This window comes from Aotus nancymaae, unplaced genomic scaffold (assembly GCF_030222135.1).
Source record: "Aotus nancymaae isolate 86718 unplaced genomic scaffold, 86718_ANA_hifiasm-v0.15.2.pri h1tg000046l, whole genome shotgun sequence".
NCBI lineage: Eukaryota > Metazoa > Chordata > Mammalia > Primates > Aotidae > Aotus > Aotus nancymaae.
In genome coordinates, this window is record NW_026988460.1 from 22,446,566 (window position 1) to 22,471,521 (window position 24,956).

The following is a 24,956-nucleotide window of genomic DNA, read 5'->3' on the forward strand; positions in this document are numbered from 1 at the left end:
CGTGGGGCTCCTCTGCTGGGAATCTCTTGGTCCGTGAGCAACAAGTATTCGTCTGAAAGTGTGGCATCCTCTCGTTCTCTGCGCTTTCACTGGGAGCTAGGTGCCCGAGCTGCTAGTGATCATCCATCTTGGATCTCTCTCCGCAGGCATTTTCAAAGACTGGTTTGAGCACCAACAGCATCAATGCCATCTGGGAACTTACTAGAAAAAAAATTCTCAGACCCCACCCCAGACCTAATTAATCAGAAACTGTGGGGTTGGGCCCAGCTACTTTGTTTTAACAAGCCCTCCCGGGGATTCTGAAGCATGCTCAAATTTTGAGAAACCACTGCTGTAACTTTTGTGCTTTGTGACTTGTTCTGTAGAATGATTTTAGGAAGTTAAACTTTGTTGTACTCAGGTTTCAAGTGAACTTTTTCTTCAATCTTGATTGTCTTATGTCAGTAAAAAACAGTATGTTTTGGTTTAAAAAGATGACTGAGAGCAAAGTTACATCCCCTAAAAATTCATTTTAAAGTGAGATTCATATGTAACAGCAGACAGTTTTATCCTCTTTCTGTCTTTCTTATCCACTACCCGTGATATCCACTAACAGTCTCACTAAGGAAGTCAGTCCTCTGTATGCTCAGCTTTTAATTTAGGTTTTTTTTTTTTTTTAATGTATGCATAGGATCCTTCTCTGATCCCTCCTTCTGTTTTATAAGCCATTCTGTGCATAAGACCACAGTGACTTCACATTGGACTCTGGTTCTGCCTCCTAAATGGCAGAATCCAAGAGGGTCCCACAACCTGTGCACTCCAGACCCAGACTATAAGCTCTAAGTAATGGATGCTCAGTAAGTATTTTTTCTTTGCTCTAAGGTCTCAGCTGTCAGCAGGAGTAATAGCTGTTTAATCTATGGTGATCCATTTCTTACTGGTTTTTTACAGTAAGAAATGCATGTTTTAATTGGATTGGAAGCCTTGAACCTTTTCTTAACAAATAATAAACATTTTTATGTTGAGGTATAACTCACAAACAGTTAGCATACAGATGTTAAATGTATAAATCAATGGATTTTTTTTTCACAGGTAAGTACCCATGTAACTGAGATAGGAGTAATAACAGGGTGGTCACAGGAGAATAGAAAATTCCAGGCAACAGATTCACATGACTAGCAAAAGGAAACTTGAAATAACTGCATAGACTAGGCATGGTAGCTCACATCTGTAATTCCAGCACCTTGGGAGGCCAAGGCAGGCAGATCACTTGAGGTCAGAAATTTGAAACCACTCTGGCCAATGTGGTGAAACCTTGGCTCTACTAAAAATACAAAAATTAGCTGGGCGTGGTGGCAGGAGCCTGTAATCCCAGCTACTTATGAGGCTGAGGTGGGAGGATCACTTGAATCCAGGAGGCAGAGGTTACAGTGAGCCAAGATCACACCACTGCCCTCCAGCCTGGGCAACAGAGTGAGACTCCATCTCAAAAAAAGAAAGAAAAGAAATAGCTGCATGAGGTAGGGGCTGATAAGACTCTGAAAAACCACGGTGTGAGCCAAGCTGGCTAAGAATGACTGGACCCAACATAGCTGTGGATTTGACCTAGGTTTCACCTAGGACCTCACTATACCCTCATTAACATATGAAATCACACACACCAGCCCCATGAAAGTTAAGGCCACCCTGTACAATGTAGTGAGACCTCATCTCCAAAAAATAATAATAAAATCACAAAATAAGAGAAAGGGAAAATCAGCTGTCAGATGCTGCTGAGAAACAAAATAAAACAAAGATTATAAATGGCAAGATACCAGTCTTCAGTGGTCTTTTTACATTGATATAACACATTTAACAGTTTTTTTAAAAAATGGAGACAGTCTCATAGCTACCACACCCAGTTTATTTAACAGTAGACATCAACAATTATCTGAAGTTACATAGACTTACCAGATTAATAAATTATCAGTTTAGCAGTTCATCAAATTAGAATTCTGCTGTTTTAAAAATATTGAATAGAAATTTCAGTACTTTTAAAGTCAGTTAAAATCAGGAATCCATTCTCTTAAATGCTTAAGTACATTAATACATATCAAACACGGTTGGATACAATGATTACAAGGTTGAATAGTACACTAACACACTATTTATAAATACATTGATGCTATGGATTTAAATTTGTTTCTTGGCCGGGCGCAGTGGCTCAAGCCTGTAATCCCAGCACTTTGGGAGGCCGAGGCGGGTGGATCACGAGGTCAAGAGATCAAGACCATCCTGGTCAACACGGTGAAACCCCGTCTCTACTAAAAATACAAAAAATTAGCTGGGCATGGTGGCGCGTGCCTGTAATCCCAGCTACTCAGGAGGCTGAGGCAGGAGAATTGCCTGAACCCAGGAGGCGGAGGTTGCGGTGAGCCGAGATCGCGCCATTGCACTCCAGCCTGGGTAACAAGAGCGAAACTCCGTCTCAAAAAAAAAAAATAAATAAAAAATAAAAAAATAAATAAATAAATTTGTTTCTTAATTTAGATAGCACATCTACCCATTATAAGTATGTAGTCTGATAATTTATAATAAATGTGAACTGCTGTGCACCTATCAATCTGAGGAAATCTTGACAAGAGTCATTGTTGGAGTGGGGAGAAATCCTCATTGGAGTAAGTTAAAGAGAGAATGGAGAATAGAATAGATGTTTCAGTGATTTTTTTTTTTTTTTTTAACTCTTAAGGGTATTGGGAGAAGGTAGTAAAGAGGAGGCGATTAAGAAGGATTATGTTTAAAATAAGAAACAAGAAGCGTTTCATCTTGTTTGTGTTCAGAAATTTTTTTTTTTTTTTTTTTTTGAGACGGAGTTTCGCTCTTGTTACCCAGGCTGGAGTGCAATGGCGCGATCTCGGCTCACCGCAACCTCCGCCTCCTGGATTCAGGCAATTCTCCTGCCTCAGCCTCCTGAGTATCTGGGATTACAGACACGCGCCACTATGCCCAGCTAATTTTTTGTATTTTTAGTAGAGACTGGGTTTCACCATGTTGACCAGGATGGTCTTGATCTCTTGACCTCGTGATCCACCCGCCTCGGCCTCCCAAAGTGCTGGGATTACAGGCTTGAGCCACCGCGCCCAGCCGTGTTCAGAGAATATTGAGGAGGGATAGCCTGTCTGATTCCTTCTGTTCAGATAATAAAAGTTGAAAAGAGACCATTTAAGAAATGAAACCTGTAGCAAATGTAAACTTTTAATTCATGTCGTTTTTAGGATTTTCTTTTTTTTTCTGGTGACTTACTTGCATTTCATTGGGGGAAAATCTTCCTTTTAAATGTGGTTGGTCATCGTTTATTAAGTAGGTGAAGCAGTCTGGTTCCTTTTTCCTGACTTGGCTTTAGAAATTGAATGAATGCTAATGAAAAAGCAAGGAAAATAAAAACCAACAACATATTAATGACCTTGAGGTTCAAGTATGACTATCACAAGGGCAAAAGTAGTTCTGCACATTGGGCATTTCAGTGAGTATTGGTTACCTCCTTGACAAAAGATGGTACCCTTTATGCAGAAACACTAGATTTCCCGAAGAAGCCTATAAACTAGAGCAAGTTCTCTTAAATATTTGAATGAATGTGCTGAGTTCGTTTTGGCTGTTATCACTCTTGCAGCATCTCTTTGTGTTTTTCCAATTTACCTCCTTGTCAGCGTATCAGTATTTAAAAGAACCCCCTCAAATTTTTGACCTACATTAGTATAATCTCAAAAGATTGGATTAATTGGTCAGAGCATCCATTTAAACATTTTGTTCTTTATAATATCCTTCTTATTAACCAAATTTTTTTTTTTTTTGGTGGGGGGGACAGAGTCTTGCTCTGTCTCCCAGGCTGGAGTGCAGTGGCACAATCTTCTTGTCTCACTGCAACCTCTGCCTCACAGGCTCAAGTGATCTTCCCACCTCAGCCTCCCGGGTAGCTGGGACTACAGGCACATACCACCATGCTTGGCTGATTTTTGTATTTTTGGTAGAGATGGGGTTTGATCATGTTGCCCAGGCCGGTCTCTCACTCCTGGACTCAAGTAATCCACCCACCCCAGCCTCCCAAAGTGCTGGGATCACAGGCATGAGCCACCTTGCCCAGCCCATGTGTAGCATTTCTTTTGTCATGTTTTTTGAGACAATGTCTTGCCCCATCACCCAGGTTGGAGTGCAATGGTCCAATCATGGCTCACTAAAGCCTCAAATTCCTGACTCAAGTGCTTGTATCTCAGTTACTTGTGGGGCTGAGGCCTGGCTAATTTTTTAAAGAATTTTTGTGGAGATTTTTTTTTAAAGAATTTTTGCTGTGATTTTGAGGTCTTACTATATTGCCCAGGCTGGTCTTGAACTCATGGCTGTAAGCAGTCCTCTCACCTCAGCCTCTGTATTAGTCCATTTTCATGCTGCTGATAAAGACATAACCGAGACTGGGCAATTTACAAAAGAAGGAGGTTTATTGGACTAACAGTTCCACATGGCTGGAGAGGCCTCACAATCCTTGCAGAAGGTAAGGAGGAGCAAGTCACATCTTACATGGATGGCAGTAGACAAAGAGAGAGCTTGTGCAGAGAAACTCCCATTTTTAAAACCATCAGATCTCGTAAGACCCATTCACTATCATGAGAACAGCATGGGAAAGACCCAGATCCATGATTCATCTCCCACCAGGTCCCTCCTATAACGTGGGAATTAAGGGAGCCAAAAGATGAGATTTGGGTGGGGACGCAGAGCCAAACCATATCATTCTGGCCCTGGTCCCCCTCAATCTCGTATCTTCACATTTCAAAACCAATCATACCTTCCCAACAGTCCCTGAAAGTCTCATTTCAGCATTAACTCAAAAGTTCACAGGCCGAAGTCTCATCTGAGACAAGGCAAGTCCCTTCTACCTCTGAGCCTGTAAAATCAAAAGCATGTTAGTTACTTCCTAGATATAATCGAGGTACAGGCATTGGGTAAAGACAGCCATTCCAAATGGAAGAAATTGGCCAAAACAAAGGAACTCAGGCCCCATTTATATCTGAAATCCAGTGGGTCAGTCAAATTCCAAAATGATCTCTCTTAACTCCATGTCTCACATCCAGGTCACACTGATGCAAAAGGTAGGCAGGCATGATTGGTTCCCATGGTCGTGGGCAGCTCTGCCCATGTGGCTTTTCCAGGTGCACGGTGCAAGCTGTCAGTGGATCTGTCATTCTGGGGTCTGGAAGATGGTGGCCCTTTTCTCACAGCTCCACTAGGCAGTGCCCCAGTAGGAACTCCATGTGGGGGCTTCCACCACACATTTTCCTCCCACATTGCCCTAGCTGAGGTTCTCCATGAGGACCTCATCCCTACAGCAAACTTCAGCCTGGGCATCCAGGTCCATACATCTTCTGAAATCTAGGCATAAGTCCCCAAACCTCAATTCCTGATTTCTGTTCACTCTCAGGCTCAAAACCACATGGAAACTGCCAACTCTTGGGGCTTGCATCCTCTGAAGCCACAACATGAGCTCTGTGTTGACCCCTTTCAGCCACAGCTAGAGTGGCTGGGATGCAGGGCACCCAGTCCTTAGGCTGCATATGGCATGGGGACCCTAAATGATTAGCATTCGGTTCCTCGTTATTTATGTAAATTTCTGCAGCAGACTTAAATTTCTCCTCAGAAAATGGAATTTTCTCCTCTATTGCGTTGTCAGGCGGCAAATTTTCCAAACTTTTATGCTCTGTTTTCCTTTTGAAACTGAATGCCTTTGACAGCACCCAAGTCACCTCTTGAATGCTTTGCTGCTTAGAAATGTCTTTGATTAGATGCCCTAAATCATCTCTATTAAGTTCAAAGTTCCACAAATCTCTAGGGCAGGGGCAAAATGACACCAGTGTCTTTCCTAAAACAACAAGAGTCACCTTTGTTCTAGTTCCCAACAAGTTCCTCATCTCCATTTGAGACTACTTCAGGCTGGACCTTATTATGTTTATCACTATCAACATTTTTGTCAAAGCCATTCAACAAGTCTCTAGGGAAGTTCTAAACTTTCCCACATTTTCTTGTCGTGTTCTGAGCCCTCCAAACTGTTCCAACCTTTGCCTGTTACCCAGTTCTAAAGTTGCTTCCACATTTTTGATTATCTGTTTAGCAATACTCCACTCCTGGTAACAGTTTACTGTATTAGGCTGTCTTGACACTGCTGAAGACTTACCCAAGACTGGACAATTTACAAAAGAAAGAGGTTTATTGGACTTATAGTTCCACATGGCTTGGGGGGCCTCACAATCCTGGCGGAAGGTAAGGAGGAGCAAGTCACATCTTAAGTGGATGGCAGCAGGCAAAGAGAGAGAGCAAGCTTATGCAAGGGAATGCCTCTTTTTAAAACCATCATATCTCATGATGCCCATTCACTATCATGAGGCCAGCATGGGAAAGACTCACCCCCATAATTCAGTAATCTCCCACTGGGTCCCTCCCACAACATGTGGGAATTACGGGAGCTACAAGATGAGATTTGGGTGGGGACACAGAGCTAAACCATATTAGCCTCCCAAAATGCTGGGATTGCAGATGTCAGTCATCTTGATGGCCAGAGCATCTTTTCATAGCTTATCTATATATCTTCTTTGCTGAGGTATCTGTTAAAATCTTTGACCCATTTTTTAATTGAGTTGTTTGTATTCTTATTGTTGTATTTAAGAATTCTTCATGTATTTTGGATAATAGTCCTTCATTAAATGTGTGTTTTGTAAATATTTTCTCATGGCCTGCAGCTGGTCTTTTCATCCTCTTAATGGTTTGTTTCTCAGAGCAGAAATGTTTAATTTTAATAAAGTTCAGCCTACCAATTATAGATGGTCCTTGACTCAAAATTTTTTAGTTTACCATGATGTGAGAGTAATAGGTATTCATATTTTTCCAGATTAGTGATATGTGGTATGATATTCTCCTGAGATGCCAATCAGTGGCAGTGAGCTGCAGCTCCACCTAACCACATGATCATGAGGGTAAACAACTATTAAATATTACACTCTGTATTGCACTGTGTTGCCAGATGATCTTGCCCAATTGCAGGCTAACATAAATGTTCCGAACACATTTAAGGGAAGCTAGGCTCAGCTATAATGTTCTGTAGTTAGATGTAATAAATGCATTTTATACTTATGTTGTTTTCAACTTGCAGTGGGTTTATCAGGATATACCCCCATCATAAGTTGAGGAGCATCTGTTTTTCTTTCATAGATCATGTCTTTGATGTTGTACCTAAAAAGGCATTGCCAAACCCAATATCATCTAGATTCTCTCCCATGTTATCCTATAGGAGGTTTACAGTTTTGTGTTTCATATGTAGGTCTGTGATACATTCTGAGTTATTTATTGTGATGAGTGTAAGGTGTATGTTAGCCTTTTTTTCTTGCATGTGGTTGTCCAGTTGTTAACAGCACCATTTGTTGAATAGATTATCTTTTCTGCATTGTGTTGCCTTTGCCCCTTTGTCAAAGATTAGTTGACTAAGGTGGTCTAATTCTGGGCTCTATTCTGTTCTGTTGATCTTTTTATTCTTTCACCAACCACACTGTCTTGATTACTGGAGCTGTATAGTAGGTCTTGAAGTTAGGTAGTGATCAGTCCTCCAACTTTGTTGTTCCTTAATATGTTGGCTAAGCTGGGTCTTTTGCCTCCCCACAAAAACTTTACAATCAGCTTGTTTTATATCTACACAATAAATTGCTGTGATTTTGATGGGATTGTATTGACTCTGTAGGTCAAATTGACACCTTGACATATTGAGTCCTCCTATCCATGAACAAGAAATACCACTTTATTTTTAGATTGTCTCTGACTTCTCTCATCAGAGTTTTGTAGTTTTCCTTATGTAGATCTTGAACATATTTTGTTAGATTTGTACCGAGGTATTTAATTTTGGGTGTTGCTAATGTGCATGATATTATATGTTTTTTTAAATTAAAATTTGATAGTATTTGAACATCAATTCAGGAATTTGTTTCGTTGACAAATGTTTCGTACTTTATTCATAGATTCTTTTTTCCTTCAATTTTTATGTGATAAAACACATATAAAATTTGCCATTCTATTTTTAAATATGGAGCTCACTGGTATTAAATTCCTTCATAATATTTGCATTTATCACCACCATTTATCTTCAGAATTATTTTCTCTTATAGAACTGAAATTCTATAACCATCAAACAATAACTCCCCATTTCCTTCTCCCTCCAGCCCTGCCAGCCACTGTTCTAAGTCCCTCATAAGTAGAATCATACATTATTTGTCTTTTTGTGATTGGTTTATTTCACTTAGCATAATGTTCTCAAGCTTCCTCCATTGTGTAGCATGTGTCAGAATTTCTTTCCTCTTTAAGGTTGAATAATATTTCATTGTATGTAGCATATACTACATTTTATCCATTCATCCCTGGATGGACATTTGGATTGCTTCTACATTTTAGCCATTGTGAATAATGCTGTTATGTACATGAATGTACAACTGTCTCTTCAGTTCCCTGCTTTTAAGTGTATACCCAGAATTGAATTGCTAGATTCTTTCAGGTATATATCAGAATGGAATTGCTGGATCATATGATAATTGTATTTTGAATTTTTTAAGGAACTGCCATGCTATTTTTTATAGTGGCTGTAGCATTTTACATTCCCATGAGCAATGTACAAGGGTTTTTATATCATCACATTGTTGTCAACACTTGTAATTTTTCTTTTTTGTTTTAAAATGGCAGCCATTCTAATGTGTATAAGGTGGGGTCTCAATTGTTTTACTTGCAGTTCCCTAATTATTAGTGATGATGAGCATCTTTTCATGTGTTTGTTGGCCATTTGTATATCTTATCTTTTTTTTTTTTTTTTTCTAGACAGAGTCTTGCTCTGTTGCCAGGCTGGAGCACAGTGGCACAGTCTTGGCTGATTGCAACCTCCACCTCCCGGGTTCAAGCAATTCTTCTGCCTCAGCCTCCCGAGTAGCCGGGACTACAGGCGTGTGCCAAATGCTCAGCTAATTTTTGTATTTTTAGTAGAAATGGGGTTTCACCGTGTTGGCCAGGATGGTCTCAATCTCTTGACTTCGTGATCCGCCCACCTCGGCCTCCCAAAGTGCTGAGATTACAGACGTGAGCCACCATGCCCGGCCCATTTGTATATCTTCTTTAGAGAAATGTCTGTTCAAGTGATTTGCCCATTTTTAAACTGGGTTGTTTGTTGAATTTTAGAATTACCTTTATATTCTGTATATTCTTATTAGATATAATTTGCAGATTATTTTCTGCCATTCTAGAAGTTGCCTTTTTACTCTGTTGATGTTATCCATCTATGAAATTCAGTCTATTTTTTTTTGTTTCCTGTGCCTTTGATGTCATATATAAGAAATCATCACTAAATCCATTGTTGTGAAGCTTTTGCCCTGTGTTTTCTTCTGAAAGTTTTATAGTTTTAGGTCTTCGATCTATTCTGTTTTGAGTTAATTTTTTTCGTATGGTATTAGGTAAGAGTCCAATTTCATTCTTTTGCCTGTGGATATCCAGTTTTCCCAGTACCATTCATTCAAAAGACTGTCCTTTTGTTAAGGAAACATCAGGGGTTCTGTCTAGGTCCTGCTGCTTGCTACACAGAAAGCCAATCACTGAGACGACAAGTATGGCCAAGAAAAAAGGCTTTAATCAAGTGCTGCAGCTGAGGAGATGGGAGCTCAGTCTCAAATCCATCTTCCTGTCTAAAACTAGGGCTTTATATAGCAGGGAGGAAATGTAATAATACATAAGAAAACAAAAACTAGAGACGGGCAGGGAGGCATCTGGTGCTATGATCTGTTGAGTTTTGGTTACAGGATTTTTTTTTTTAAATAGGCCTGAAAGTCCTTTCCTAAGAAAGGAACTCAAACAAATACAAGTTTCAAGCTTTAATAGCAGAAGGGTCAGTTTCCATGTTTATGCAAAAACAACTGTCTGTGGGACTCTTGGGTCACTTTCACTTTTTTCTGTTGGATGATATTGGCACCCTTGTCAAAAATTATGAGACCATATCTGTGAGGATTGTTTTTGAGCTCTCTATTCTGTTTCATTGGTCTACATGTCTTGTCTTTATGCCAGTACCACACTGAACTTTGTAGCTTTGTACTATAGTAAATTTGATTACGGTAGGTTTGTAGTAAGTTTGGAAATTAGAAAGTATGAGTTCTCCAGCTTTGCTCTTCTTCAAGATTGTTTTGGCAATTAAGTGTCTCAAGATTACATATGAATTTTAGGATGGCTTTTTCTATTTCTGCAAAAAACGCCATTGGATTTGTATAGGGATCACAATGAATCTGTAGATTTCCTTGGGTAGGATTGACATCTTAACAATACTAATTGTTCCAATTCACGAATATGGGATGTTTTTCCATTTATTTATGATGCCATTAATTTCTTTCAGCATTGTTTTATAATTTTTATTGTATAAATCTTTCACCTCAAGTTAATTCCTAAGTATTCTTCTTGATGCTTTTGTCAATAAACTTTAGTTTCCTTTTAAGATTGGTCATTATTAGTGCACAAAAATGCAACTGGTTTTTATGTTAACTTTGTATCCTGCTGTTCTGCTGAATTCAGTTTTTGGAGACTGTAGGATTTTGTACATATAAAATCATATCATTTGCAAGCAGAAATCATTTTACTTCTTGCTTTTCAATTTGGATGCCTTTTATTTGTTTTCCTTGGCTAATTTCTCTGGCTAGAACTTCTAGTACTATGTTAATAGAAATGGTGAAATTAGACATCCTTGCCTTTTTCCTGTTCTTAGAGGGAAAGCTTCACTTCTTTCATCATTGTGTATGATACTTACTTTGGGTTTGTTGTATATGGCTTTTATAGGCAGTTTCCTTGTATTCCTAGTTTAAGTGTTTTTATCATGAAAGGGGTTGAATTTTGTCAAATGCTTTTTCGGCATCAATCGAGATGATCATTTGGCTTTTCTCCCAACTTCTTTCTGTTAATATGGTGTGTTACATTGGTTTTTCATATGTTGAATCATCCTTGCATTCCAGGAATAAGTCTTAGTTGTGCTGTATAATCCTTCTAGTGTAAGATATGATCTAATATGTAGAAAATTGTAAAGATGTCACAAAAAAATTTTGAATTCAGCATAGTAGCAGAATGCGAAGTCAAAACACACTTTACTGTTATTTCATTGAGGTTGTTTGCATTAATTCATAAGTGATATTAGTCCATGGTTTTCTTTTCTCATAGTGCCTTTGGCTTTGGTGTCAGGGTACTGCTGGCCTCACAGAGTGACTTAGGAAGTGTTCCATCTTTAATTCTTTTGAAAAGGTTGGAAACAGAGTTTCTCTCTTGTTACCCAGGCTGGAGTTCAATGGCACGATCTCGGCTCACTGCAACCTCCACCTCCTGGGTTCAGGCAATTCTCCTGCCTCAGCCTCTTGAGTAGCTGGGATTACAGGCACGCGCCACCATGCCCAGCTAATTTTTATTTTTTGTATTTTTAGTAGAGACGGGATTTCACCAAGTTGACCAGGATGGTCTCGATCTCTTGACCTCGTGATCCACCCACCTCAGCCTCCCAAAGTGCTGGGATTACAGGTGTGAGCCACCACATCCGGCCCTAGTTCTTTAAATATTTGATAGAATTCACCAGTGGAACCATCAGGTGCAGGGCTTTTGTTTGTTAGGAGATTTTTGGTTACTGATTCAGTCTCCTTATTGGTTATAGATCTATTCAGATTTTCCATTTCTTTGTGATTACATTCTGATGGGTTTTGTGTTTCTAGGAATTTGTCTGTTTCATCTAGGTTATGGTATTATGTTTGTAATTTCAGATTCCACTTGTTCATTCCTAGTATACTGGAAAATAATTGAGGGTTCCCCACTCATCCCTCTCTCCCTTCCTCCCTCCCTCCCTCTCTTCCTCCCTCCCTCTCTCTCTCTCTCTCCCCCTCTCTCTCTCCCCACACCCTCTTTTTTCTCTCTTTTTCTTTCTTTCACAGAGTCTAGCTCTTGTCACCCAGGCTGGAGTGCAGTGGCACCATCTCAGCTCTCTGTAACCTCCTCCTCCTCCCAGGCTCAAGTTATTCTCCTGCCTCAGCCTCTTCAGTAGCTGGGATTACAGGTGCATGCCACCATGCCCAGCTGATTTTTATTTTCAGTAGAGATGGAGTTTTGCCATGTTGGCCAGGCTGGTCTCAGAGTTCTGACTTCAAGTGATCTGCCTGCCTTGGCCTCCCAAAGTGCTGGATTACAGGCATGAGCCACCGTGACCACCCTAATCTTACATATTAACTATGTATCCTGCAACCTGTGTATCCTGCAGTGTTGTTATCATTGTGTGTTAGTTCCAATGGTGTTTTTTTGATTTGGATTTTCTACATGGGCAGTCGTGTCATCTACAAACAGTTTTATTTCTTCCTTCCCAATCAGAATACCCTTTATATCCTTTTCTTATCTTATTTCATTAGCTAGGCCTTCCATTAGAATGTTGAAAAGGACTGGTGTAAGGAGATTTTCTTGCCTTGTTCCTGTTTTCTTGCCTTCATGGAGAAACTTCTGATTTTTCATTATTAAATTCTTAGATATAGAGATTTTGTGGATATTCTTTAGCAAGTTGAAGTTCCCCTCTATTCCTAGTTTACTGAGAGTTTTTGTCATAAATGTTCAATTTTTTAAAATGTTTTTTCTGCACCTATTGATATGATCATGTAATTTTCTTCTTTTGCCTATGGAGGTGATGGTTTATATTGATTTTCAAATGTTGAACCAGCCTGGTGCACCTGGGATAAATCCTACATGATCATGGTGTACAATTCTTTTTATGTACAGTCATGTGTTGCTTAACAACAGGGATACATTCTGAGAAACGTGTTCGGTGATTTTATTGTTGTATGAATATCATAGAGTGTTCTTACACAAACCGTGACAGCATAGGCTACTGCTGTAGTATAGACTATGGTATAGCCTGTTGCTCCTAGGCTGCAAGCCTATACAGTATGTAACTCTAACGCTGTAGACAGTTGTTACACAATGGTAAGTATTTGTGTATCTAAACATATCTCAATATAGAAAAAGTACTGTAAAAGTATGGTATAAAAGATGTTTTAAAAGTGGTACATCTGTGCAAAATACTTAAATGGAGTTTGTAGGACTGGAATTTGCTCTGGGTGAGTCAGTAAGTGAGTAGTGAGTGAATATGAAGGTCTAGGACATTTTGTATACCACTGTAGCCTTGATAAACAACACTAAATTTATTTAAAAATGTTACTGTTTTCAGTAATAAGTTACCTTTAGCTTACTGTAACCTTTTTCACTTTATAAATGTTTTCATTAAAAACATTTTTTACTCTTTTGTAATAACACCTAGCTTAAAACATGAACACATTGTACGGCCATACAAAAACATTGCTTCTTTATATCCATATCCTACACACTTTTTCCTTTAAAAATTTGTTTTATTAAACTTTTCCGTTAAAAACTAAGACACAACATACACATTAGCCTAGGCCTACACAGAGTCAGGATCATCAGTATCACTGCCTACCACCTCTACATCCTGACCTGCTGGAAGGTCTTCAGGGACAATAACATGCATAGAGCTGTCATCTCTTACAATAGCAATGCCTTCTTCAGGAATGCAGTTAACTTTTTTTTTTTAATAACTAGAAGGATTACACTTTGCTAAAATAATGCTAACATGTATAGTACAGTAAATTGATAACTTGGTTATCATTATCAAGTAGTATGTACTATGGATATTTGTAACTGGTATACGTTTATACTACAGGCAGCACGGCAGTTTATTTACACCAGCATCACCACAAACATGGAAGTAATGTGTTGCACTATGACATTGTGATGGCTACGACTTCGCTAGGCATTATAATGTACGGGACCACCATTGTGTATGCAGTTCTTCCTTGACTGAAATGTCATGTGGTACATGACTGTATAATTGCATTCTATTTGCTAATATTTTTAAGATTTTTGCACCTATGATTGTGAGATATATTGGTCTGTAGTTTTCTACAAATGTCTTTATCTGGCTTTGGTGTTAGGGTGATGCTGGCCTTGAAGAATGAATTGGGAAGCATTCCCTTTGCTTCTATCTTCTGAAAGAGATTGTAGAGGATTGGTATATCTTTCTTAAATGTTTGGCAGAATTCCCTCAGTGAGCCCATCTGGGCCTGGTGCTTTCTATTTGGGAAGGTTATTAATTATTGATTCAATTTATTTTATAGAAATAGGCCTGTTTAGAATTTCCATTTTTTCTTATTTGAGTTTTGGTGGATTCTATCTTTAAATAGTGGGTACAGTTCATTTAGTTCATCAAATTTCTAGATATGGAGTTGTTGATAGTATTTTTTTTATTATCCTTTTCATCAGTACAGATCCCATAGACATGAAAGGGATAATAAAGGAATACTGTCACTACAAAGCGACTCTCTTGTATCTTAGTCTAATTGGAGGCTTATCATTTTACCTTGTCAAAGAACTAGCTTTTAGTTGTATTGATTTTGTTTGTTTCTCCATTGATTTTCTGTTTTCAGTTCCATTGACTTATGCTCTTGTTTTTATTATCGCTTTTCTTCTGCTTCCTATGGATTTAATTTGCTGCTCTTTGTCTAGTTACCTAAGGTGTAAGATCAGATTATTGATGTTATGTCTTTCTTCTTTTCTAATACATTATTTCAGTGATATAAATTTCTAAGCACTGCTTTCTCTGCATCCTGTGAATTTTGATACATTGTGTTTTCATATCTATTTAGTTCAAATATTTTAAATTTCTCTTGAGATTTTTTATTCATGTGTTATTGTTTAAACTTACATATATTGGGATATGCCAGTTATCTTTCTGTTGTGAATTTATGGGTTCCACTGTGATCTGAGCGTGGACCCTATATGATTTCTATTCTTTTAAATTTGTTAAAGTATGTTTTATGACCCAGAATGTTCTACCTTGGTCAGTGTTGCATGTGAGTGTGAGAAGAATGTGTATTCTGTGGTTGTTGGATGAAATACCTTATAAAAGTGAATTCTATCCAGTTGATTAATAGAGTTTTGAGTTCAAGCGTGTCCTTTTTAACCTTCTGTCTGCTGGATCTTTCTAATTCTGATAGAGCAGTGTTGAAGTCTACAGCTATAAAAGTAGATTCATCTGTTTCTTCTTGCTATACTATTAGTTTCTACCTCATGTGTTTTACTGCACTGTTAAGTACATACACATTAAGAACTGTATCTTACTGGAAAATTGAGCCCTTTATTATTATGTAATACCCTTCTTTATCTAGTAACTTCACTTGGCTTTGAAGTCTATTCTGTCTGAAATTAATGCAGATACTTCTACTTCCTTTTGCTTAGTGTTAGCATGGCATATTTTTCTGCATCTACTTTTAATGTATAAATGTCTTTATTTAAATTGGTTTTCTTTTAGATATCATATAGTTGGGTCTTACTTTTTGTTCCATTATGATAATCTGTCTTTTAATTGGTACATTCAGATCACTGATGTTCAAAGTGATTATTGATATAATTGGATTAATATCTACCATATTTGTAACTATTTTCTATTTGTCACCTTTGTTCTTTGTTGCTATATTTGTCTTCTCTTTTTTCTTACCTTTTGTGGTTTAATTGAGCATTTAAAAAATCTTAATTTTTAATTGAGCATTTAAAAAATCTTAATTTTTAATTGAGCATTTTAAAAATCTTTATTTTTGTTTGTATTTTTAAGACAGGGTCTCATTCTGTTGCCCAGGCTGGGGTGCAGTGGTGCTATTTCAGCTCACTGCAGCCTCAACCTCCCAGGCTTAAGCCCTCCTCCCATCTTGGTCTCCCAAGTAGCTGAGACTACAGGCATGTGTCACCACATCTGGCTAATTTTTTTCTTTTTTGAGATGGAGTCTCACTCTTTCGCCAGGCTGGAGTACAGTGGTGCAATCTTGGCTCACTGCAACCTCTGCCTCCTGAGTTCAAGCAATTCTCCTCCTCAGCCTCCTGAGTAGCTGGGACTACAGGTGCCCGCCACCATGCCCAGCTAATTTTTTTATTTTTAGTAGAGATGGGGTTTCACCACATTAGGCAGGATGGTCTTGATCTCTTGACCTTGTGATCCACCCAACTTGGCCTCCCAAAGTGCTGGGATTACGGGTGTGAGACACCATGCTTGGCCACTAATTATTTTTATATTTTATAGAGACCAGATCTCAATATGTTGCCCAGGCTGGCCTTGAATTCCTGGACTCAAGTGATCCTCCTGCCTCAGTCTCCCTAAGTGCTGGGATTATAGGTGTGAGCCACTGTCCCCAGCCAACATATTTCAGTATGGTTTCTTTTTCCCTCCCTTTGCCAGAAGCAGAAAGAGGTTTTTCTCCAACATTAACAGAGAACCTGGTTGAGCTCCTGGAAGTAAAACTCACAAAAGCATGGGGGCCTCCCTATAACTAGGTTCCCCTGGAGTTTTAATTTGTATCACTGGGACTTGTCCACACCTAGCAATTTGTCAGCTACAGTTTGTTTTTCTGCCCCTCTCCCAGTTTCTGTGGAAGTTTCTGCTCCAGTCTGTTGTGATTCTCTGTATCCACCTGTCGTGTCTCTCCAGTTCTGGGAGCAGTAGTGTATTAGTCCATTTTCACACTGCTATCAAGAATTACCTGAAACAGGGTAATTGATAAAGGAAAGAAGTTTAACTGACTCACACAGTTCCATGTTGCTGGGGAGGTCTCAGGAAACTTACAGTTATGGTAGAAGGGAAAGCAAGGCACGTCTTAACATGGTGGCAGCAGAGAGAGACACCAAAGGGAGATGTGCCACTTTTAAACCATCAGATCTTATGAGAACTCATTATCATAAGAACAGCATGAAAAACTGCCCCCATGATCCAGTCACTGCCCACCAGATCCCTCCCCTGACATGCGGGGATTATAATTTGAGATGAGATTTAGGTGGAGACACAGAGCCAAACCATATCAAGTGGTTTCTCCTGTGGCCTCACCAAATTTTTTCAGAAATATGTGCACATTTTTTTTTTCTTTTTTTTTTTTTTGAGGCAGAGTCTCACTGTGTTGCCCAGGCTGGAGTGAAATGACACGATCTTGGCTCACTGCAACCTCTGCCTCCTGGATTCAAGTGATTCTCCTGCCTCAGCCTCCTGAATAGCTGGGATTACAGGCACCCACCATCATGGCCAGCTAATTTTTGTATTTTTGGTAGAGACAGGGTTTCACCAGGTTGGCCAGGCTGGTCTCAAACTCCTGACCTCAGATGATCCACCCACTTCGGCCTCCCAAAGTGCTGAGATCACATGCGTAAGCCACCATGTCCGGCCGTGTATTTTTAAAATTGTCAGGAGCACGTAAGTATAATGTTAAGAGGTTAATAGAAACTGTATGTTTCCTCCCTTGTTTGAAAATACATTAGCAATTGGTTTTAGATGGAGTCATTGTTTAAGAATAATAGACAAACAGGCTGGACACTGTGGCCGGGAACTTCAGGAGGCCAAGGTAGATGGATTGCTTGAGGCCAGGAGTTCAAGACCAGCCTAGACACCATGAGAAAACCCTATCTCTACTAACAACACAAAAATTAGCCAGACATGTTGGAGCACACCTGTAATCCCAGCTTCTGGGTTGGCTGAGGCAGGAGAATTGCTTAAACTCAGAAGGCAGGGCTGCAGTGAGCCAACATCATGCCACTGCACTCCATCCTGGGTGACAGAGTAAGACTCTGTCTCAAAAATAAATAAATAAACCTATGAATCCATTTTGCATTTCATGAATTGAAAAATCATTATATGGTGGTGTTAGGAGAAAGGCATTTTCCAGAGAGTCACCCAAAATTGGAAAGGTGTGGGGGGCTGAAATGCCTATGCAGAAATGATGGGTTTGATGTAGTAAAGAGTAAGGAGTCACCAAGGTGTCTTAGCAAGAGGATACTCTTAACAAATCATGTTTTAAGGAGAGATTCTGCCATCTGTGTCTAGGGTGTGTGTTCATAGAGAAAACCTAGCCTCACAAAACAAGGAAGGAAAATCATAGATTATGAAAGGATCTTTCTACTAAAAGAATCATTATTATTTCTCTATTTTGCGAACTCTCTCAGTACCTTCAGAATATTTACAGCCTTCCAAGATGTAATGTGTACCCTTCTCAGGACTGTGCATAAGGCAGTTCACTTAAGAACTGGGCTATGTTTCATGGAGACTCACAGATTCTTGTTCAAATTCATTGTGATATCATCTTTTCGTTTTCTTCCTTTTCTTTTTTGGATAGTTTTAAATACATTTTCCTTTTTAAGAAGGCTAGGATGTTTGGGTGGGGGGAATCCTCATACTTTTATAAGCCACTTATTCTCGTACACAGATTAACTTCACAGCACATAAAAAGAACACTGGAGAACCCTTGCATGATTAAATATGCCCTAGAGGATTGAGTTTTTCCACATATTTTTAAGCCAGTGCTATTAATAATGTTCCAGCATTAAACTTTCTGTACATCCTCATTATGGTGGAGGCCTTTTTTTTTTTTCTTTCATTCTGCCCTTGCTGTTAGTTTTTCCACGGTCAGATTTGTAGTACTACAAAATTATCTGTGGAAACATACAATCTGAATGTTTAACTCAAGTCCAACAAAGTGTCATGTCTGGGACTGTTCCAATTTTTGTTCAAAGATGATGTCAGTTTTTCAAACTTAATTGTTCTTTTGTCTTACTGGAAACCTGGCAGAAGGTAGCTATTTACAGGCATGTCTTAGAGATATCGTGGGGTTTGTTCCAGACCACCACAATAAAGCTAATAGTGCAGTAAAGCAAGTCTCACAATTTCTTTGGTTTCTCAGTGCATATAAAAGTTATATTTATACTATACTGTAGTCTATTAAGTATGCAATAGCATTATATCTAAAAATACATACATACCTTAAGTGTAGTGTATTACAAAATACTTTTGCTAAAAAATTTTAATAATTACTGAGCTTTCAGCAAGTTGTAATATTTTTGCTAGTGGAGGTTCTTGCATTGATATTGATGGCTGCTGCCTATCAGGGTGGTAGTTAATAAAGATTGGGGTGGCTGTGGCAATTTCTTAGAAAAAGCCAAGTTTGTGGCAGCAGTTGGCCTTTACTTTCAGAAAAGATTTCTCTGTAGCATGTAATGCTGTTTGATAGCATTTTATCCACAGTAGAACTTCTTTCAAAATTGGAGTCGTCCTCTCAAACCTTGCTGCCATTTTATCAACATGATGTTGTAAATCCTTAGTTGTCATTTCAACAGTGTTCACAGCATCTTCATCAGGAATAGATTCCATCTTAAGAAACCACTCTTTGCTTACCTGTAAGAATCGATTCCTCATCTGTTCAAGTTTGATCCTGAGATTGCAACAATTCAGTCACATTGTCAGACTCCACTTCTACTTCTCTTGCTATTTTCACCACATCTGCACTGACTTCCTCTTGAACCTCTCAGAGTCATCCATGAGGGTTGGAATCAACTTCTTTCAAACTCCTTTTGATGTTGCTATTTTGATCTCCTCCCATGAATCACGAGTGTTCCTGCTTGTATCTTGAATAGTGAATCCTTTCCAGAAAGTTTTCAGTTTACTTAACTCAGATCCATCAGAGAAATCACTATGTATGGCAGCTATTGCCTTATTAAATGTAGTTTTTAAATAACAAGACTTGAAACTCTAAATTACTCCTTGGCTCATGGGCAGCAGAATGGATATTATCTTAGCAGCTATGAAAACCACATTCATCTCTTTGTGCATCTCCATCAGAGCTCCTGAGTGACCAGGTACATTGGCAGTGAGCAGTTATATTTTGAAAGGAATCTTTTTTTTTTTTCTTTTTTCTCTGAGCAGTAGGTCTCAACAGTGGGCTTAAAATACTCAGTAAACCATGATGTAAACAGATGTACTGATATCCAGGTTTTGTTATTTCAGTTATAGAGCACAGGCACAGAAGACTTAGCATAATTTTTAAGGGCCCTAGGATTTTTGAATGGTCAGCGAGCATTGGTTTCAACTTAAAGTCACCAGCTGCTTTGGCCTCTACCAAGAGAGTCAGCCTGTTTTTTTTAAGCTTTAAAGCCAGGCATTGACTTCTCCTCTGTAGATATGAAAGTCCTAGGTGGCATCTTCTTCCACTAGAAGGCAGTTTCATTTACATTAAAAATCTGTTGTTTAGCCACATTTCTCAATTTTCTGAGCTAGATCTCATAATAACGTGCTGCAGCTTCTACATCTGTACTTGCTGCTTCGCCTCACCTTTTTTTTGAAATGGAGTTTTGCTCCGTTGCCCAGGCTGCAGTGCAGTGGTGCGATCTCAGCTCACTGCAACCTCCGCCTCCCAGGTTCAAGAGATTCTCCTGCCTCAGCCTCCTGAGTAGCTGGGATTATAGGCATGCGCCACCACTCCAGGCTAATGTTTGTATTTTTAGTAGAGATGGGGTTTCACCATGTTGGTCAGGCTGGTCTTCAACTTCTGACCTCATGATCCGCCCACCTCAGCCTCCCCAAGTGCTAAGATTATAGGTGTGAGGCCTCTCACTTTTATGTTACAGAGACAGCTGCTTTCCTTAAACCTCACAAGCCAACTTCTGCTGGCTTCCAATTGTACTTCTGTAGCCTCCTTGCCTCTTTCAGCCTTCATAGAAGTAAAGAGATTTTGAGCTTTACTCTGGATTAGGCTTTGGCTTAAGGGGATATTGTGGCTGGTATGATCTTCTAGACCACTAAAACTTTCTCCTATCAGCAATATGGCTCTTTTACTTTCTTACTTTCTTTTCTTAGTGTGTTTATTGGCATGGCACTTCTAATTTCCTTCTAGAAGTTTTCCTTTGCATTAACAACTTGGCTGTTTGGTGTAAGAGGTCCAGCTTTTGACCTGGCTCAGCTTTTGACATGCCTTCCTCACTAAGCTTAATCATTTCTAGCTTTTATTTTGTTTTGGTGACAGAGTCTCACTCTGTTGCCCAGGCTGGAGTGCAGTGGTGCAATCTCAGCACACTGCAACTTCCGCTTTCCAGGTTTAGCGATTCTCCTACCTCAGCCTCTCAAGTAGCTGGGACTACAGGCGTCTGCCACCACACCCAGCTAATTTTTGTATTTTTACTAGAGATGGGGTTTCACTATGTTGTCTAGGCTGGTCTTGAACTTCTGACCTCAAGTGATCCACTCATCTTGGCCTCCCAGAGTGCTGGGATTACAGGCATGAGCCAATGTACCTGGCCCATTTCTAGCTCTTGATTTAAAGTGAGAGATGTATGACTCTTCCTTTCACTTAAACACTTTGAGGCCATTGTAATTGGCCTACTTTCAATACTGTTGTGTCTCAGGAAATAGGGAGGCCGGAGGAGAGGGAGAGAGATGGAGGAATGGCCAGTTGGTGAATTGGTCAGAACACATACAACATTTATCTACTAAGGTCACCATCTTATATAGGTGCAGTTTGTGGTGCCCCAAAACAATTATAATAGTAACATTGGAGATCACTGATCACCACAGATAAAATAATAATGAAAAAAAGTTTGAAATATTGTGAGAATGAACAAAATGTGACACAGAAGCAGTGAGCACATGCTGTTGGAAAAATGGTATTAATTCCTTTGCTCAATGCAGGGTTGCCACAACTTTCATTTTTTTTTTAAAGTGATCACTAAACACACAGTACTTACCATTTCAAAAAAAAATATTTCAATGCACATTTTTTTCCTGACATAACGTTCTGGTTTATAAGGAATCTTGTTATTAGTAATTCAGTCATTTATTAAATGCCTTTTTTCCCAGGCATTAGGTTGTCAAATTAATTTCCCATGGCTAATCAGCCTGGACTCTACTTGCATAACGGTCCTCCACTCCCCTAGCTCTCCAGGACTTGCAGTATCTCCGATCCCATGAGCCTGCAGGTCTTTTCTTACCAGCCAGGACCCATTCCCAGTCCCTTCAGTGGTGCTAACCAGCCCCTCAATTTCTCTGACCTTAACCTTTTCATCCTTATTCTGCCAGCCCCTTAGGTTAGATGAGTTCTTAATTACTTTTCTCCCAAAATTTTATTTTCTCTCCTGAGCAGAGGCATCAGATTGCTCCACATTGTTTAAATGTGCCAGTCAGCTTCTCTTCCATTCCCTGAACAGCTCTCCCTGCACAGCTAGGCCTCAAGGTCGCTACTCTTCTCAAGCCCCATAGCCCAGACCTTCTCGGGTCACACAGGACATCCTGCCTGCCCTATCTAGACTCTAGAGCTCTCCTGTCTCCCCTACCCCTCTTCAGTTTTCACTGTTGTAGTTTTGTTCATCCCTCTGTCCTCATTCCTGTCTCTGGGAGAGAGCTGCCCTTCCTTTTCGGTGCCAACCTCTTCATCAGTGCTTTAGAGTTCTGCTTCAGCACTAAACAAAAACACAAACCAACTAAATTAAGATTTAATATTTTTATACTAATATTTAAAATTGTTTCATTTTAATGTTAAATAATGTTTGGTTTTGAGAAATATTAAATATTTCATTTTAATAAATGTTGTTTATTAACATTAAATAAAGGTGATCATGTTGGGAGGATCACCTGACCAGAAGGTTGAAGCTGCATTAAGCTGTGATTGTGCCACTGCACTCCAGCCTGGGTGACAGAGCGAGACTCTGTCTCAGGAAAAAAAAAAGAAAACACTGTTTGCAGTTAACAAAAGTTAGAAAGCACTACCCTTTAACAGAGAGCTGATTAAATTATGGTATATTTATTATCGGTGGCAATTAAATAATTTGTTTAATTTTAATAAATATTAACTAATTTTATTAAATATTAAAGAACCTTATTTTAGTAAATATTGCATATTTAATTTTAATATTAAATAACACATGCACATGGTTTTAAAAATTGAAGTAGTATAAAATAATCTACAGAGGCTACTGTTTGATTGATGCCAGTTTGTGTGTATGCATTCTGACAGAGATGTAGTCTTCCATAGATGATACATGCATAAACAAGTATGTACATCCATACATTTCTTCCTCTTCCTGTGTCCTCCTTCCACTTTATTTGAACACAAATACTATCTATACACAGTCTGGATACTGCTTTTTAAATAGATTTCTATGTTTTGGAAACCAATTTATATTAGTACTACAGACTTGCCTCATTCTTTTAGTGTACAAAATATGCCATTTTTTTTTTGAGACTATCACTCAGGATGGAGTGCAGTGACCTAATTATAACTCACTGCAGCCTTAACTTCCTGGGTTCAGGTGATCCTCCCATTTTAGCCTCCCAAGTAGCTGGAATTACAGGTGCACTCCACCTCGCCTGGCTTTTTTAATTTTTTTGTGGTGATGAGGTCTCACTCTGTTGCCCAGGTTGATCTTGAACTCCTAAGCTTAAGTAATCCTCCTGCCTCGGCCGGATTATAGGCGTGAGCCACGAGCCTGGCCCAAACAGTGTTTCAGTGAGCATCCTTACAACATAAGTCTTTGTGCCCATATACAACTTTATTGGTATGAAGCCTTAGAAGTAGAATTGCTGGCCGAGGCGGGTGGATCACGAGGTCAAGAGATCGAGACCATCCTGGTCAACATGGTGAAACCCCGTCTCTACTAATACAAAAAATTAGCTGGGCACGGTGGTGCGTGCCTGTAATCCTAGCTACTCAGGAGGCTGAGGCAGGAGAATTGCCTGAACCCAGGAGGCGGAGATTGCGGTGAGCCGAGATCGCGCCATTGCGCTCCAGCCTGGGTATCAAGAGCGAAACTCCGTCTCAAAAAAAAAAAAAAAAAAAAAAAAAGAAGTAGAATTGCTGGATTAAAGAGTGCCTGCATTTTCATCTTCTGAAAAGAGAAAAATTCTATCTATATCTTATATTATAGATAGAATTTCAGTCTGTTTATGCATTATTGATTTCTTAGATGTGTCTTTAGTGTCTGCTATCTTTTTAAAACATTCAACTCTTTATTTCTTGTGAGTTCTGAATTTCTGAGACATTTTTGCTTCAGTGTTCGACAGTTCACAGTTCCCGTGATCACTCAATTCCTAAATGTGATACTCATTATTTGTTTCTAAGAACTCTTTACTGTTCTCATATTATTCTCCTCCCAAGTGTACAGGCCTTTTATTTTTTAACTTTTTATTGAAGGATAACATATATCCAAAAAAGCACACAAGTCTTAAGCGTTCAACTTAATGAATTCTCAAAAAATACACCTTATGTAACCAATGCTTAGGTAAATAACCAGATTATTACCAGCACCTTGGAATGTCCTTTGTGCACCTTACAGTCTCTCTAGGGGTAGCCACTATCTTCTAACACCACAGATTCATGTTGCCTGTTTCATTTTAATTTTATATAATTGTAATTGTACATACTGTTTCTACCTTCTGTGTAACATTGTGTTTGAAGGTAGTTTGTTCTCACTGATATCCATTGCATGACTATACCACAATCCATTTGTTCATTCTACTGTTGGTCACCTCAGTGTTTCTAGTTTTGGGCTATCATGAATAGCACTGTTATGGAAACTTTTGTTTGTGTCTTCTGGTGCACATACATACACATTTTTGTTGGGTGTATATAAACATAGAGTATAATTGCTGTATCATAGGGCATATATATATATATATTTAACTTCTAACATGACAGTTTTGCACTTCCGTGAGAGTCCTGATTGTTCCACATCTTTGTCATCCCTTGGTATTTTCGTTTTCATTTTAGTCTTTTTGATAGGCACAAAGTAGTATTTCATTGTGGTTTCACTTTTCATATCTCATTGTTGTTGTTTTTGGAGATGGCATCTCTCTCTGTCACCCAGGCTGGAGTGCAGTGGCGGGACCTCAGCTCACTGCAATCTCCGCTTCCTGGGTTCAAGTGATTCTCCTGCCTCAGCCTCCTGAGTAGCTGGGATTACAGGTACACGCCACCACACCCAGCTAATTCTTGTATTTTTAGTAGAGACAAGGTTTCACCATGTTGGCCAGGATGGTCTTGATCTCCTGACCTCGTGATCTACCCGCC

General features: G+C 39.2%; 1 protein-coding gene across 7 annotated transcripts in view; it reads left to right on the forward strand.

Annotated features, from left to right (window-relative positions):
• The window catches only part of ATG7 (autophagy related 7), a 277,334-nt gene that overhangs the window by 133,608 nt on the left and 118,770 nt on the right, over positions 1-24,956 (forward strand). The window lies entirely within an intron of this gene.